Below are 15,869 nucleotides of genomic sequence, written 5' to 3'. Positions count from 1 at the left end.
AAGGGTCCCTGCTTCTATCTAATGCTTGACTGTTTCTGCATCTGGCTAAGTCCAGCTGCTGGTAGAGCCTCTCAGAGGACAGCCATGCTAGGCTCCTGTCTGTAAGCACAACATTGCATCATGTAGCCTGTCAGTTCCCGCCCCTCCCCAGCTTCTGTGGCTGCCATCTTCATCCATCATGATCCTGCTTGTTACACCAGCTTCCTGCTTACTGGGAGCTGGCCATGGTTCTGGCATTTACAATAGGCCTCATTTACAATAGGCCTCAACACATGTGAGTACTACAAACAAGCCAGTCAGACAAGTTTTGCTTAGAGTTGGTTTCATATTAGTGCCCCTACATCTTACTGGCAGGAGATCTAGGCACAGAGAAATCTAGTACCTTGTTCAGGTTCACATGCCTTGAAACCAGGCTTTTGTGACTTCCTGGATGCTCTGTATTTTTAGCCATCAGTTTACATTGTCTCAGAAATGCTGGAGACTTGTCCAGAAAATAGTCGCTGCTGAGTGGTACTTCTGACCTCTGCCTCCCGGGTCTCTGATCTGTTTCCTCAGCGGAGGAGCAGGAGGAGGAGTAAGGAGAAGAGGAGAGGAAGGACAAGATAGGCAGAGATTGGATGGCTCTGAAACCTTGGTGAGATTAGATCTGCCTGTTAAATTGCCTGTGATTCCAGGGTGGATTTGGGGAGCTGAGGGGAGGCGGAGGTGTGGAGGCGGCTGCGTCTGCTCTTGCATAAAGAACATGCAACAAAGGAGACCAATTTCCTGGCTCTCACTGCAGAGGCTGGGAAGAGATATATACTGTCTAGACATGTGGCACCTAGCAGCATGAGACCAAAAGGAGCGTTCTTAATGTAGAGATCACACTTTACAGGTAAGCCTGTTGCCTGGTCTGACGGCAGAGGCACCTTTCATGCCCCTTGCCTGGTCTGATGGCAGAGGCAATTGGAAAGGTCAGTTCCAATAGACAGTGTCCTCCACTCCATCCTGACCCTCCCACACCTACATTCACTGAGAAAGTAATATCCTGGAGGCATAAGAGAATAGGAGATAACCCCTCCCCCACCAACAAACCGTGTAAGGACTTCATTGTGGATGCAAGGAACCTGCTTGGATTTTTTGCTTGCATTGTGAATGTCCCCCTAATGCTGTCGTAAACTTTAAACTGACTTCCATGTGGCCTTGGGTTTCTCAAACTAGCTTGAATCCACTGGAACAATTTACAATTGTGTGGAAACAAATTTTATTCTAAAGGCATAACCCAGGGGCCTGGAGTGATGGCTCTGCTGTTAGGAGTGCTTCTGCTCTTACAGAGGACTGGGTTTTGGGTCTCAGCACCTATTTCCAGCAGCAAACAAACACCTAATACTACAGCTCCAGGGGATGGGACACTCTCAGCTGGCCTTCTCAGTAACCTACATATAAAAGGAAGGAAGAAAGGAAGGAAGGAAGGAAGGAAGGAAGGAAGAAAGGAAGGAAGGAAGGAAGGAAGGAAGGAAGGAAGGAAGGAAGGAAGGAAGGATGAGAAAGAATAAAATTAACATTTAAAAAAATTAATTAAAATTTTAGAATAAAGTGAAGCCACAACTCAGAGCTAAAGCCTAGGAAAACTCAGGCTGATGACAGAGCCACCGGATCATCTCGGCCTCAGAGCTGGGGGTGGGAGAAAGGGACCTGTGGAGCTGCTCATCTGAGCCATGGCTGCTTTACATGACATGTTTGGAGTCCAACCCTACTCCAATAAAGCCCAGCTTTTTCTTACTCCATAAGTGAAACTTCTTTTGGGAAGGAAGGTAATTTTAGGCAAGAGTTTCCCCTCTTATCTCCAGTAGCTTCAAGTTTGTGGTCTTCTTTTCTCCACTTCTGTAAAATGAGAAAAATCTTTGACCTTGCACTAAAGAGGCAGGGACATGGTGTACCAAGAGTCTCTTGGGTTTGCCTACTTGGACCAGGCTAAGCTGTGTGAACGTGAACCACAAATGCCCCTTCTCTAGTGTGCTAGCCTATAAAACATGTTGGTTGAGCAGTTCTCAGAAATGCACAGTTTCCCTGAATGGACACTGTGCAGTGGAAAGTTAGGATGCAAGGAACAGAAGCTGTGACTGGAAGGGTCAGATGGTGCTAGTTCTGGGCAGGTGTGGCTGGAAGGGTCAGACGGGGCTAGTTCTGGGCAGGTGAGATGTGGAGTGGTACAATCACACTACAGAGCAAGCTGAAAAAGCATATACCCTCTGATCCTGCAATCTTCCAAAGAAAACCCCACACCAGCCCAGAGGAGCACGCACAAGAATACGCATGCCCCATGATGTATGGAAGAGGGAGCCAGAAGCAAGCCAAGTGTTCTCAGAAGATGAAGCAAGCAGTGAAAGAAGATGTGTGCACAGCCATGTGGACAGAAGTTCAAACAAACAGGGTGATTGAAGACACAAGAAACATGGTCATACTTACACAGACTAAAGCAACCCAAAGGCACACATGCTTTTAAGGATTCACACAGAACATGGGTGTGGATGCTAACAGTAGTGGATGGGAAAGTGAGGAAGGACATTCACATAAATGCATATGGTGGAGAGCGACTTGTGTGAATCGTAACACTAGTGTCCTACAGATCCAGGGATGGTGGGCCCTGATACAGGCTCCCAGATCAGGAGAGCATTCCTAGAGGTAGATCTAGGTGGTCCTATAAACCTGATACCTGGAGCTAAGAAAGAGGTACAGCATGGAAGAAGGGAGCAGTGGAAGAAGACAGAAATTTCAATTTGATTCTTCTGTCCTTTTTTTTCCTTTGGGGGCATTGCATTGTGTGCAAGTGGTGTGTGTGTGTGTGTGTGTGTGTGTGTGTGTGTGTGTGTGTGTTCAAATAGGCTGGTTGGACAGCACAAGACCTAAGGACCCATTTGTCTACACCCTCCCAGCTCTGACACTACAAGCAAGTACCATTCTCAGCTGTTTGATGTAAGTTCTAGGAATCAACATGAATCCTCGTATTTGCATAGCAAGCACTTTACCCAGTAACCCCCCTCAGCTGCCTTTGATTTACAGTTTTCTTCCAGCTCAGCCTGTTTGTCAGAGCCTCTGAGAGGGGGGCTCTCCATCCATCACCCCTTGTCATCCTCACTCCATCTGTAGGGTTACAGTTAAAGCATCCAGCCTTGACCCTGGCCCTGTAATAGAACTGCCCACTTATGCCTTGGGTATTCTAGATCCTCCCCTACCACACTCCTTCTCCAGCTCCTAGCAGGCACTGGGAAGTTATCTGCTTGCACCACCCCCTCCCCACAGTGCCTGGTTCCATGCCTCTGTCCTGGCTTGTTCTTCTTCCTAAAGAAGAGTAACTCCCCCTATTCTCACACTGAGTATGCCACTAACGTGTGTTGCTCCTGACATCTGGCCTCACTTTGACCCCAGAGCTCACTTGCCTCTGGTCTTTGAAACCCTACACTGGTGTTGCCCCAAGTCACCTGGCAGATAGATGGGCTCATCCGAGATCACACAGCTGGGCAGCAGGGTGGGCTCTAGGTGTGGCTACTCTGGGCCTCTCACTCCTGATGTGGTCTGGACGACAGATAAAGAGGAGAGGTATGGTCCCAAGGTCAAACTGCTGATCTCCAAGGACAGAATTTCTACCTGTGGAGACACAGGGAGCCACTTGGAAACAGAGCTCTGAGGAAATGCCTTTCTGTGGCCGACAAGCCTCAAAGTTGATTTCCCGGGGAGGTTGTGGGGGGGAGCCCAACAAGGCCCTTGAAAGGCAGACATCAAGGTGGGAAATCAATCGTCTTTTAAGTTTTCACCTTGATGATTGATCCACTGCTTCTTCCTTCCCCCACCCCTGTCCAGTCTCGGCACGAGGTCTCTCTGGCTTCTACACTTTACCCTTCTCATCTTTAAAGTAAGAGAGAGTTTCCTGATTTTGATCAGGAACCCAAAATACACTGCTTTAGGCAAACTGACCAGGTATATTGGTCACAGGCTGCCAAACTTCCTCCATTGTCTCTATAGGAAGGAGGTCTCAGCACACTAGGAGGGAGAAGAAAACTGAGTTCTTTCATGTCCTCTTTTATGCCCAGCACTCCCTTCTAGATATTTCTATCCCCTAGTCCTGTTCAGCTATGTCTGTGGAATCCCACATGCTAAATGAGGACTCTGGAATTCAGAAAAGGAACTTGCCCAATGCCTGGCACAAGATTTGTAGATCTAGAAAAAGCAGAGCTGAAATAAACACTCTAGTGTGCTACCTCCTTGCAACTGGATCAGCTTGAGTACCAAGAGGAATGGGTATCACAGCAGGGCACATCTGGAACCTCTCTGAACATTGACCACAAAGGGCTCAAACACCCAAGACACCTACTCCTGAGGAGTAAGAGGGTGTCAGGGTGCTGTGTCTTCACTGGGTATGAATATTACCTCTTGTCTTGGGCTTTGTGCTGGACCCTGAGGATGAAGCCTTAGGACAATGCAGATTCCTGCTTCTCCTAACATCAGACTGCCAGGACAACAGGCTGCTTGGAAATCATGATAACGCGTAGCTATCGGGAGCTTATCCTGATCCATTCTCTGTTTTGATAGCAAAATATCTGAGGCTGGATTATTCATAAAGGAAAGTTGTTTGTTTTAGCTCAAGCTTCTACCTGTCCCAGAGGATGGTCCAAGCATCTTCTTGGCTTCTTGGTGAGAGAGCAAAAGGGAAGGGCATGAATAGTGAGAGCTTGTGAGACAGACTGCAAGGCAGTGCCAGGACTGGGCTGTAACAGCCTGTCCGCATGCTACCGATCCAATCTATAGGAATGGGAGGAGGGCACACCTCCTTTACACTCCCCATCACTTCTCAGAGACTTCACCGTCTTCCATTGTTTCTATGTTACAGACTGATTCTCAACATGAATTCTAGACAAGCCATAGCCAAGCCATAGCAGAACTGTAATAGAGTACATATGTCAATGGCCTTGATGTCATCCAAGGTTCAGTTGGAGAAGGCTTTCCAGAGAAGAGACTGTCTTGCTGCAGGATGGCTGTGTTAGTCAGCATTCTGTCGCTGTAACAAAATACCTGGATCCAGCGAAGCTGAAGCAAAGAAAAGTTTATTTGGCTCACTGTTTTGTAGGTCCACCTGTCTGACCTCTGGAGAGAGTAGAAAGAGGGAGATCATTAAAGAAGCAAAAGGAGATGTCATTACACCCCAAATCTGAGGAGAGAGAAGACAGAACTGGCAGGGTCAGGCTTGGTCCTACAACGACAGTTCTCTCAAGAGAATTCAATGGGCTACACTTGAATTACCTTTCGTCCCAGTGTTCCAGGACCCTTCCTCAAGGCTCCACCTCCCCAAAGCTCCATTGCTTCTCAGTAGCATCACCCCAGTGACCAAGTATCAATTATAATAGAACTCAAAGGAACACTCAGGTCAGACAATTAAATAATACACAAATGAAAGGAATGGGTAAGATTGACCAGGCCAAACAGCAGGGACGGTAGAGTGGGTGTGGTCAATGGTGTGGGCAAGAGCAATACCTACAAAACCCCACTGCCTGCTGCTGGGAGCCAGCTCAGCCCCTTAGAAGCAGGACGGTTCAAAGCACTCTGTGTGGTGTAGCTCATTTAACCCCCACAGAAGCCCCAGCCTAGAGAATCTAGAAAGAGGCAGCAGAGGACTGATGGGGTGTAAGAAGGCTGAGGCTAAGGCTTAGAGACAGAGGACTCAGCAGAGCTCAGCAGGGTTAGAGGTGGAGGGCTTTGTAAATAGGATTGCCAGATAAATCCAAAGCACCTTCACAGCCTTGTTGAAATCTAGACTCTGTGTGCTAGAGGGATGTGATATTTGTCTTTCTGATCCTGGCTTATTTTGTTTAATAAGGTGATCTCCAGTTCCTCAGAATGGTGCACTTTCATTCTGTGTGGCTGGATAGTGCCATTAACATACATCAATAAAAGATTTCCCAATGTTTAATACACAATTTTAAAAAAATCAAAATAAATCTGATTTTTAAATAAATAAGTTTTCACTATAAGTATATTCTAAACTCTGCATGGGGATATGCTTATACTAAAAGGAATATTTGATGGTTATCTCAAAATTCAGATTCAAATGAGTATGTCCTATCTATCTATGAGTGTTTTATCTGTGTACCACATGCATGACTGTTGCCCTCAGAGGCCAGAAGAGGGCATTGGATCTCCTGGAACTAGAGCTACATATTGTTTTCAGCCACTTCGTGGATGCCAGGAATTGAACCTGGAATCACTGGAAGAGCAGCCAATGTTCTTAGATGCTGACCTATCTCTTTAGACCCCTGTTGTTATTTTTTGAGACAGGGTCTGTGATAGTCTTTATATGCTTGGCCCTGGGAGTGGCACAGTTGGGAGGTGTGGCCTTGTTGGAGTAGGTGTGGTCTTGTGAGTGTAGGCCTTAATACCCTTGTCCTAGCTGCCTGGGAGCCAGTATTCTGCTAGCAGTCTTTAGATGAGGATGTAGAACTCTCAGCTTCACCTGTACCATGCCTGCCTGGATGCTCCCATGTTCCCATCTTGATGATACTGGACTGAACCTCTGAACCTGTAAGCCAGCCCCAATTAAATGTTGTCCTTTATAAGACTTGCCTTGGTCATGGTGTCTGTTCACAGCAGTACAACCCTAGCTAAGACAGGTTCTCATGTAACCCAACCTGCCTACAACTCACTATACAGAAGATGATGACCTTGAACTTCTAATCTTCCTGACTCTGCCTTCTGAGTGCTAGAACTACAGGCTCAAACTACCATCCCACCTAGTGTATGCAGTGTTGGGGCTCAAACACAGGGCTTTGTGCATGCGTGGCAAGGCCTCTACCACTGGACCCTGAGCCCAGCCCCTCTGTGCTGTATCTTCATTTGCTCCTTATGGCAGCCATCCTTTATAAGGCACATGAAAGGGTTCAGATCTGGACCTTAGAGAAACAACACTCAGATGGTTTGAAGAAGAACACTGTGGTCACTTCTATGTTCTGGACCATTGCTTTGGATGCTTTATGGAGACAGGCCCAGAGTTAAGGAAGCAACTGAAAAATACAACTTTGAGTCCTTCCATGCAGGCACCTAACATCCAGGCAGCTCCCTCCAACCTGGCACGCTGCTGTCTTTCTCGTACCTGACTCCAGATGTCCAACTGCAACCATTCACCGACTAGGCACTGAGTGCTGGCCATATGACAGGTGAGGTTTGGAGAATTTAAAAACAAATTCATAGTTACATGCCCCTCCTGACTGCAGATGGCTTGAGTCTGGGGCAGGCCGGTGATATGACTAAGTGATGGGTAACAAGCCCAAAGCTGGCGGAGAGAAGTTTGGGGCTGTATTTTGCAGGATGCCGTGGAAAGTCGGTTTGTGTTGCTATAGTTGGCCTCTGTGTTAATTCATTTCTCTCTCTACTGGCCTTGCTGCTTGGCTTCATGGAAAACTTTGTTTCCTTGTGGCTGGTAGTGTCTTTTAGTTGGTCATATCACAGTCACCTTGAGGCAGTTGAACACTAGGGGAGGGAACACACAAACCATGGGAAAGGATGTGCAGTGGCAGAGAGACGGAGAACATGGTGTTTTCTGGAGACCAAGGAGAGCTAGGGCTTGTGAGCCAGCTCCGGAAGGGATCTGGATTAAGAAATGAATACTTTTAGGGTTGAAGAGATGACTCAGCAGTTAAGAGCATTTGTTACTATTGCAGAGGACCTAGGTTTGGTTCCTAATGACCACAAAGTGACTTTTAACTACAGCTCCAGGGGATCAAATTCCTTCATTGGCCTCCAAGGGCAATCAGGCATGTGCCAATAAACACATGCAAGCAAAGCATTCATATACTTGAAATAAAATAAAACCTTAAAAGAAGCAATGGACATTTTCAGCACGTGCTCATGGAGGAAAAGATGCTGATGTGACACTGGAGTGGCGAGCTGAGGTGTCCAGGCCATGTGCCAGAGGCACATGCTGATGGGAGAGCATAGTGCAATGCTGTATGGCTGGATGGTAAATCAGGTAGAAGAGGGTCCAAGCAGGTCTGGGGATCTATCTCTGTTCCTTTTTATGAGAAAGAATCCAGAGTCAGGAGATGCCAGGTGGGTGGTGGGGCACAGGGCCCATTCTGTTCATACCCACAACTGAACTCACCAGCAATGGATTTTGAAGGGCCCTGGCCACACTAGGACCTAGAGATGCTGTAAAGATTTTAAAAGTATAGCAGAGTCTTCCTGTCTTTCCACACACTGTGCATATGTGTATGGGTGAGTGAACACATGTGTACATGACTACAGAGGCTAGACATTAATGTTGGGTGTCATTGGCAATCATTCCCCATTATGAGATATGGTTTCTTATTGACCATAGAACTGGTTGATTCAGGTAGACTGGCTGGCTAACAAACACCAAAGATTCCCCGCTAACTTCACCTCCCTGGTACAACTCTGTGCTAAGTGCCAAGATTTTCTCATGTATGTGCTGAGGGTTGAATGCATCCCCTTCTGCTTGCATGCAAACACTTTACTTCCTGAGCTACCTCCACAGCCCCAAGGGAACCTTCTAACTGCATACTTTGTATGTTTTGAGTATGCTTTGAGTATATTTTGACGGAAACAAAAATAATAATAGAATCTACCCCCAAGATAGGCAACTTAAAACAGTTGCCACTTGTTTCCAAGCTCATAGATCTGCAGGTCTGCTGGGGTGCTCCTGATTCAGACTGCTTCCCACTAGGTTGGTTGGATAAACACTGCTTTTTCTGTGTCATTCCAGAGTTCAGAATATTCTCATGGTGTAATCTGGATGATCCCTGAAGGGTGACAGGCCGCAATGCATGATGCCTCTCAAGGCATCTCGACTTGAACCTTACTCCTCACTACTGATAATAGAGAAATTACATGCTGGAGAAGTAGCAAACAGTATTAAATATTTTTCTCTTTGCTATGATTAAATGCCTGGCAGAAGTGGTGTAAGGAAGGAGTGATGCAGGGGTGTCGGGCACAGAACCTCCTCTCTGACTCACTACTCAGTTCCCAGTAGCTTCTGCTCAGAAGACAGACACAAGGGTAGGCTACAAAGACTTCCATGGAGACTGAGTGAGACTTTGTATATCTGTTGCCATATCACATCTAGAAGCTTTAGAGGCAGGGTGCTTAGCCATAGGCATATCTCAGCAGAATATTCAACCACCTGTTGATGGAAAGACCCAAAATAAGTGTGACCTTATAAGCTACATTGGCCTCATGGTGGCTCATACCTGTAATCTCGGGACACAGAGGCATGATCATCTTGTATTTGAGGCTAGACAGTTCCAAGCCATCTTAGAGCAAAATTAGGTCCCATCTCAAGAAAGAAAAAAAAATCAAAAAGCAGTAATGGCTGTCCCATTGCATCCTTAAGAGAGGAAGTCTCTTTCACCTTTACCACAGGCTTTCCATACCATCATCTCAGGGTTGATGGTGGCTGCTGAGGCTCCAAGCATCACATGCATGCATTCTGGACAGAGTGAGGAGGGAGGGAAAGAAAACAACGCACCTTTGTTGTTTCAAAGATCTCTCTCTCTCTCTCTCTCTCTCTCTCTCTCTCTCTCTCTCTCTCGTCTTATGTAATATCAAGGGTAATCTACTTTCCCAGATGCATATAACTTCAAGAGAAGCTAGGAAAACAGTCTTTCACCCAGATAGCAATATGACTTGCTAAAAGTCAGGGATCTCTTTACTAAACGAATGGAATAGAATGGTAGAATAGGAATGGAATGGAACAGAATAGAAAAGAGGAGAAATGAGAATCATGGAATCAGGCAGCATCAACCTCTGTCTGGAGTCAACAAGATTAACCACCACACTATGGCAGGGACGATAAGATTGCCTTCCTGTCCAGGCACGATGATGCCACTACTTTCCTCTGTAAAATGCAGATAGTCCCTGCCTAATTCCTGGTCATTGTTCAAGGAACACTTTCATCCAGAGACTGGGAGAAGGGTTGACTACTTATAAACATGCTGGTCCTTTCCTTGGGGCACAGTCACAAAAGCCACTCAAGTACATCTTCAGCAAGAGCTGAGATGTTCACTATGGCTAGTAGCAGAAGCCATTTGCAGTAATGGAGAGTGGAGAAGGAAGAAGATAGATGTGGGTGGATCTTTGAAAAATAAGATCACAGTGGTCCACAGTATGTTAAAACTGAACTTAGAAAATGCCGTGGGTACCTGAATCATGAGCTCCATCCCTCCCTGGGCTGGAAGACAAAAGAATACAAGTTTGTACATCTCTGTCTTGTCTGACTGCTGTGTTTCTTGGCCAGACAGAATCTTAGCTCTCTCCTAAGCCCAGTGCTTCCACCTGTGTTTCTTCACAGATTCCTGGCTGTCTGCATAACTGAGCCATGGAAGCTGTGTTTTAATCCACGGGGACTCCTCAAAGATAATAGCTGCTTGTGGGACCTGAAATCCTCCCTACTCCCCGGTGATTTTACTCAGAGCAATAACAGCACCCCATGCTGGAGAGGCCCCATCTTCATGATCACCACCATTTGGAATAGCCCATCATCCAGCGAGTGCTTACATTGGAGAAGAATTGCCACAGAGAAAGTTAATCTTTTCAAAAATGTTAATTTTTGGTGAGGAAATTAAATGAGATGCCAAATTGTCTCTGTCATTATGTTCTCTTCCCTTCTGAGCACTTAGCACTCTGATAAGAGGGATATTTCTACATGTAGCAATGCAGATGGGGGACGTTTCCCTCCTGATGGAGACCATCATTGGCCCATTCATCAGCTCTGAGCCTGCATCTCTGCCAGCTCCATCTCATAGTCCGCTGAACAGAAGGGTGGAGCTGGAGAGATCTACAGGCTTCACCACCCTTGGGAGGCAAACAGGGAGACCCCCTGCAGATGCACAGAGAAAGCAGGGCCCCTGAGAGATGCTCTGGGATCTGTGAATGAGGAGTTGGGGGACAGCATGGTTCTGCCCCTGATTATTTATTGAATAAAAGACTATCCCTGAGCACTGTCCCTTAGCTATGACTCCAGCTCATCCAGGATCCATTCCTGTGCCACGTCGTGCCCTTGACCCTTTGATCATCTTGGGAAATATCCATCCTGGGAACTCTGCTCAGCAGCCTACCTACTCCAGCCCTAGGTAGTCACTGGCTCTCCCACTCACTCATCTCCAGGGTTAACCCAGGCATCTGGACAGAGTAAGTATGGGTAGAAACTTTAACCCCTTGGGATTCATCTCCAGGGATGAGAGACTTCACAGGCACTAAGACAAGCAGGGAGTCTGGAAAAGAAAAGTACGGGTGTTGGGGATGTGGCTCAGTTGATAGGGTGCTTGCTCAGCATGCACAAAGCCCTGGGCTCAATCACCAAGGGCCACATGAAACCAGGTGTGGCTGTACACGCCTGTGATCACCATATCAAATCAGATGTAGCAATGCACACCTGTGATCCAGCATTAATAAGGTAGATGTAGGAGAACTTGGTGTTCAAGGTCAGTTTGGGCTACATGAGACCTGATACAAAACGAAAAACAGACTGGGATGTAGCTCAGTGGTAGAATGTTCACCTAGCATTTAGGCCCTAGGTTTGATTCCTAATATCCCACAAATGAGGTATGGTGGCACTGATCTGTATGTAATCTCAGCACTTGACATAAGTAAATACAAGAGGATCAGAAGTTCAAAGTCATCCTCAGCTGCTTAGTGTCTTTGAGGACAGCCTGGGCTACACGATGTTGGAAAATATTTTTGTGCACTGTGTATCAAATGCTGACTTCTGTACCCATAGATCTGGTTGCAGCCTGGACTTTGGTATTGTCTTTATTATGAAGCTTCTCCTGACTCAGTGTTTTCTAAAACATTATACTCTATCACCCCCTGATTGGTTAAAATAAAAGGCTGAACAGCCTATAGCTGGGCAGGACAGGCAAAGGCAGGACTTCTGTGCTCAGAGAAGGAGAGAGGGTCTTAGGTGGGACCCATGGATTCTCAAATGGGATAATGAAGACGAAGGAGGTGCCAGAGAGAGAGACCAGGATGGCAGGTAATGGGCCAGGTGGCTGGGAAGTAGCCTAAGGCCAGCATTGTTGGGTTTGAATAGCTCAGAATCTGCCCAGCTATAGATTCTGAAACTTATAATAAATATAAAGGTCTCCATGTCACATTCAGAGCAAGGAAAAGCATAGAAAGCCTCCAGATTTACAATATGAGACCCTGTCAAAAAGAAAGAAAGAAAATGAAGGAATGGAGGGAGATGGGTAGGGATGGAGGGAGAGAGGGAGAGAGGGGATGGAGACAGGATGGAAGGGAAGGAGGGAGGGATGGAGGGGGAGAGGGGAAAGGAGGAAGAGGAGAAGGGAATGAGGGAAAGGAGGGGAGAGAGAGAGGGAGAGGGTGAGAGGGAGATGGAGAGAGGAAGGAAGAAAGGAATGAAGGGAGAGAGAAGAAAGGGAGGGAGGGGGAAAGGGAAAGAGGGAAGGAGGGAGGAAGGCAAAGGTAAGGAGAGAAATAAAACTAGTGATATTTAAGCACATGAAATAAAGCAATAACATGAAACGGAAAGTTCTGGTGTTTCCTCTGCTGTCTACAAAGCACAGCGGTCTGTCACATCCACTGGCTGCTAAGTTTAGTAGTCAGAAAAAAAAAACGTCAGCACACTTAAGGACTATTTGCGGGTTCAATAATCTCCCTTTGAGAGAATTCCCAAGCCCATGCAATGATTACTGTAGTCAATCATGGATTAAATAAGTTACCTAGAGCCAAGTTATTTCAAAAGCAAAATCATAAAAAAAAAAGATTCTCTCAATTTTTACAGTGAAGATGTGTATTTGATGTGGAATGTGGGCCATTTAAATGTGTTTGATGTGATATGGGGTCATAACTCTAAAATGTGTGTGCAGGGTCTTTGGAAGTCCTAAAATGCCTGCGAGTGTGCTGTCTTAAGATAAAGAGATTCACTCTCAGAGCCTGCAACGTTGTAACATTACATATCGTTAAAGCACTGATAAACTACTGTGCAACTGTTAGGAAAAAATCAAGCCTACTTACAGGCAGGAACAGAAGACATTCAGGTTATATTGTTACATGAACAAAGCGAGTAGAACAATAGCTACAGTGTAATTTATTTTACAACAAATAATTTGTGCATGTGCACACGTGCACACATGCGTGGAAATGTGTGCTGTTGCATGGGCCTAGAACATTGTGAAGAGACGCCACAACAATAGAGGTTGTTTCACGATCAGGAAAATAAGGGTCAGAAGAGAGTGAATGCTTTTAAATATGTGTATATATAAATACACATACACACATATAAAAAGCACACACAAATCTATATTTGCAAGAATCAAACTTATTATCAGGTGCTCTTATTTTTACAACTTTGAAACACTATTAAAAAAATCAAAGAAAGGGTTGGTCTACAAGAAAATAAAGAAGAACGGAATTTGGAGACCAGGAATCGACACTGGTGGGCATATGCTTTCCAGGGGAGAACTGTCTGTGTGGCTGACTGAAATGTCTCATCGCCATAGTAGACAGAGGGGCCTTCAGCACATCTCAGAGCCAGGACACACATTTCACACTGTAGACTTCCCACTGCTCAGATCCCATCCTCCTTAAGTAGCTTTCTAACAAATGTAGCATCATGATTCAACCGACATTCTCTGAGAACCAACTGTGCCAGTTTTTGATGCCTGTTCTAATAAGTCACCACAAATCTAGTAGCTTCAAACAGCACCCAGGGCTTTGAGGGGGCAAGCGGTGCTCAGAGGGTGAAGTACTTGCTAGGCAAACATGACAACCTGAGTTTAGATCCAGAGCATCCATATAAAAAGCTGAGCACAGTGGCAGGCACCTGTAATTCCTGCACCAGAGAGGCAGAGGCCATACAATCCCTGAGGCTTGGTGGCCAGCTAGTCTCGAGCAATCAGAAAGTTCCAGGTTTAGTGAGAGACCCTGCTTCAAAAGCTAACGTGGAGAGCGATTGAGGAAGACACCTGAGATAACTTCAGGCTTCTTCCCAGGGCTGGCATACCCACATATACCCCACACTCACCCACACATATACACCACACCTACCTACACTCACATACAAATACCACATATGCACACACTCACACACAAACACCACATACATATATACTCACACATATAACCATACCCACCCACATATGCACCACACCAACATAAACACACACATACTCACATATACATTGTATAGACATGTGCACGCACACAGACTCACAAATATACAACACATACATATCCACACTCATATATACACTATACACACATATACACATACTCACACACATTTTCCACATCCACCCACGCTCATACATCTACAACACACCACACACACACACACCACACACACACACCACTATCCTCTCCCACCACACACCATACTCATTACATTTTCTTATGGTATTGTGGCTCAGAAGTCCAGAGTCCTGATGATCTAGAATCAAGAGTTGACAGCACCACAGTTCTTTCTGGAAGGTTCTACAGGACAGTCTGTACATCCTTGCCTCCAGACTGCAACCATTAGCTTGTGGTCATTTCCAATTTTCAGAACCAGCAGTGACACATCTTCAAATCTCTTTGACACTGATTTGCCTCTCTCAACCACTTCTAAGAACTCTGGTGACATTATTAGCCTACCCACAGAATCCATGACAACCTCTTCCTCTTAATATCCCTAGTTTCATCAGCACATTTAACTCTCCTTTGTAATGGAACTTAACATTTCCAGATTCAGGGCATTAAGATGCAGACAGCTTGGTGGCCATTTTTTTTTTTTTTTTTTTTTTTGTCCACTGGAACTATTCATAAAGTAAATGCCCAACACACTTCTGGGATCTGAAGTGAAAACCAGACACAGTCCCTGTCCTTAGCAGTTTTTGATCCAGAGGGGTGGCAGGTGGCATGTTTGGCTTCCTACTCAGGACTGGCACATAGGAAGGAGTGACCCCAATAGGCAAAAGGATTTTAGATTCTTGACTACCACACGCTTAAAGTGTTGGAGCATGAGAGCTGGAAGGTCATTGGAAAGACTGACAGCATCCGTGTCCACATCATTGATGGGAGTCATTTTAAGTCGTGTGGGGTGAGACTTGGAAAGATCTCCGAAGAGCTTGAACTCTGGGTCTTAGAAGTCAGGGAGACAACATTCTGGTGCCAGACTCTCACCCACAACAAGAACCCAAAGCTTTACAGATATGTCAAGAAGAAAGAGAGAGATACCAGGCTGCTATAGGAACTAGCTACAGATTTGGTGACCAAGGGCAATGCAGTAGAAACCACTTCCCATGAGTCAAGTGGGGCCCCAGAGAAAGCTGCTCCTGGAGCAATCTTCACAAGGAATTTCCCAAGGACCCTTGAGCTTGCATTGGATATCACCCAATCAAAGAAAATTTACACCAACTGGGTCTGCCTCTCCCTCTTCCTGCTTTATCCCCAAGGAGTCAAGGGCAGCTAGGGAAGTTGGGGAGGGAAGAAGAGCAGTACAAAGACAGAAGCAGGAGGAGCTTGCATCATCCTGCCTCTGGGTTCCGTACTGAAGCTAAGAAGTCATAGAATTTCTTTCTTCAATAAGCCTGAAGCTCACATAGTATACTGCCACAGGGTGTGTTACTATGGAAGTGAGACAGATTGTCATTGACCAATGTCTCCTACTAGGACTCTAGCCCTACATGCCAGACCCCTTACACCTGTGGGCATTCTACCCAGTGATGCCCAGTGACTCACCTGCCAATATGACCCCACATCCATCCTGCCCTTCTGTTTCCTGTTGTCTTTCAGTGACCACCTCTCCCTTTTAGGTATGTCCTAATCCCTTCTTCCCCCAGAGTCCCTCCACATCTCACCCCACTCCTTGCCTCATTGGGGCCCTC

Source organism: Grammomys surdaster, unplaced genomic scaffold, assembly GCF_004785775.1.
Source record: "Grammomys surdaster isolate TR1022 unplaced genomic scaffold, NIH_TR_1.0 126313, whole genome shotgun sequence".
Lineage (NCBI taxonomy): Eukaryota > Metazoa > Chordata > Mammalia > Rodentia > Muridae > Grammomys > Grammomys surdaster.
This window is presented reverse-complemented; position numbering follows the sequence as displayed.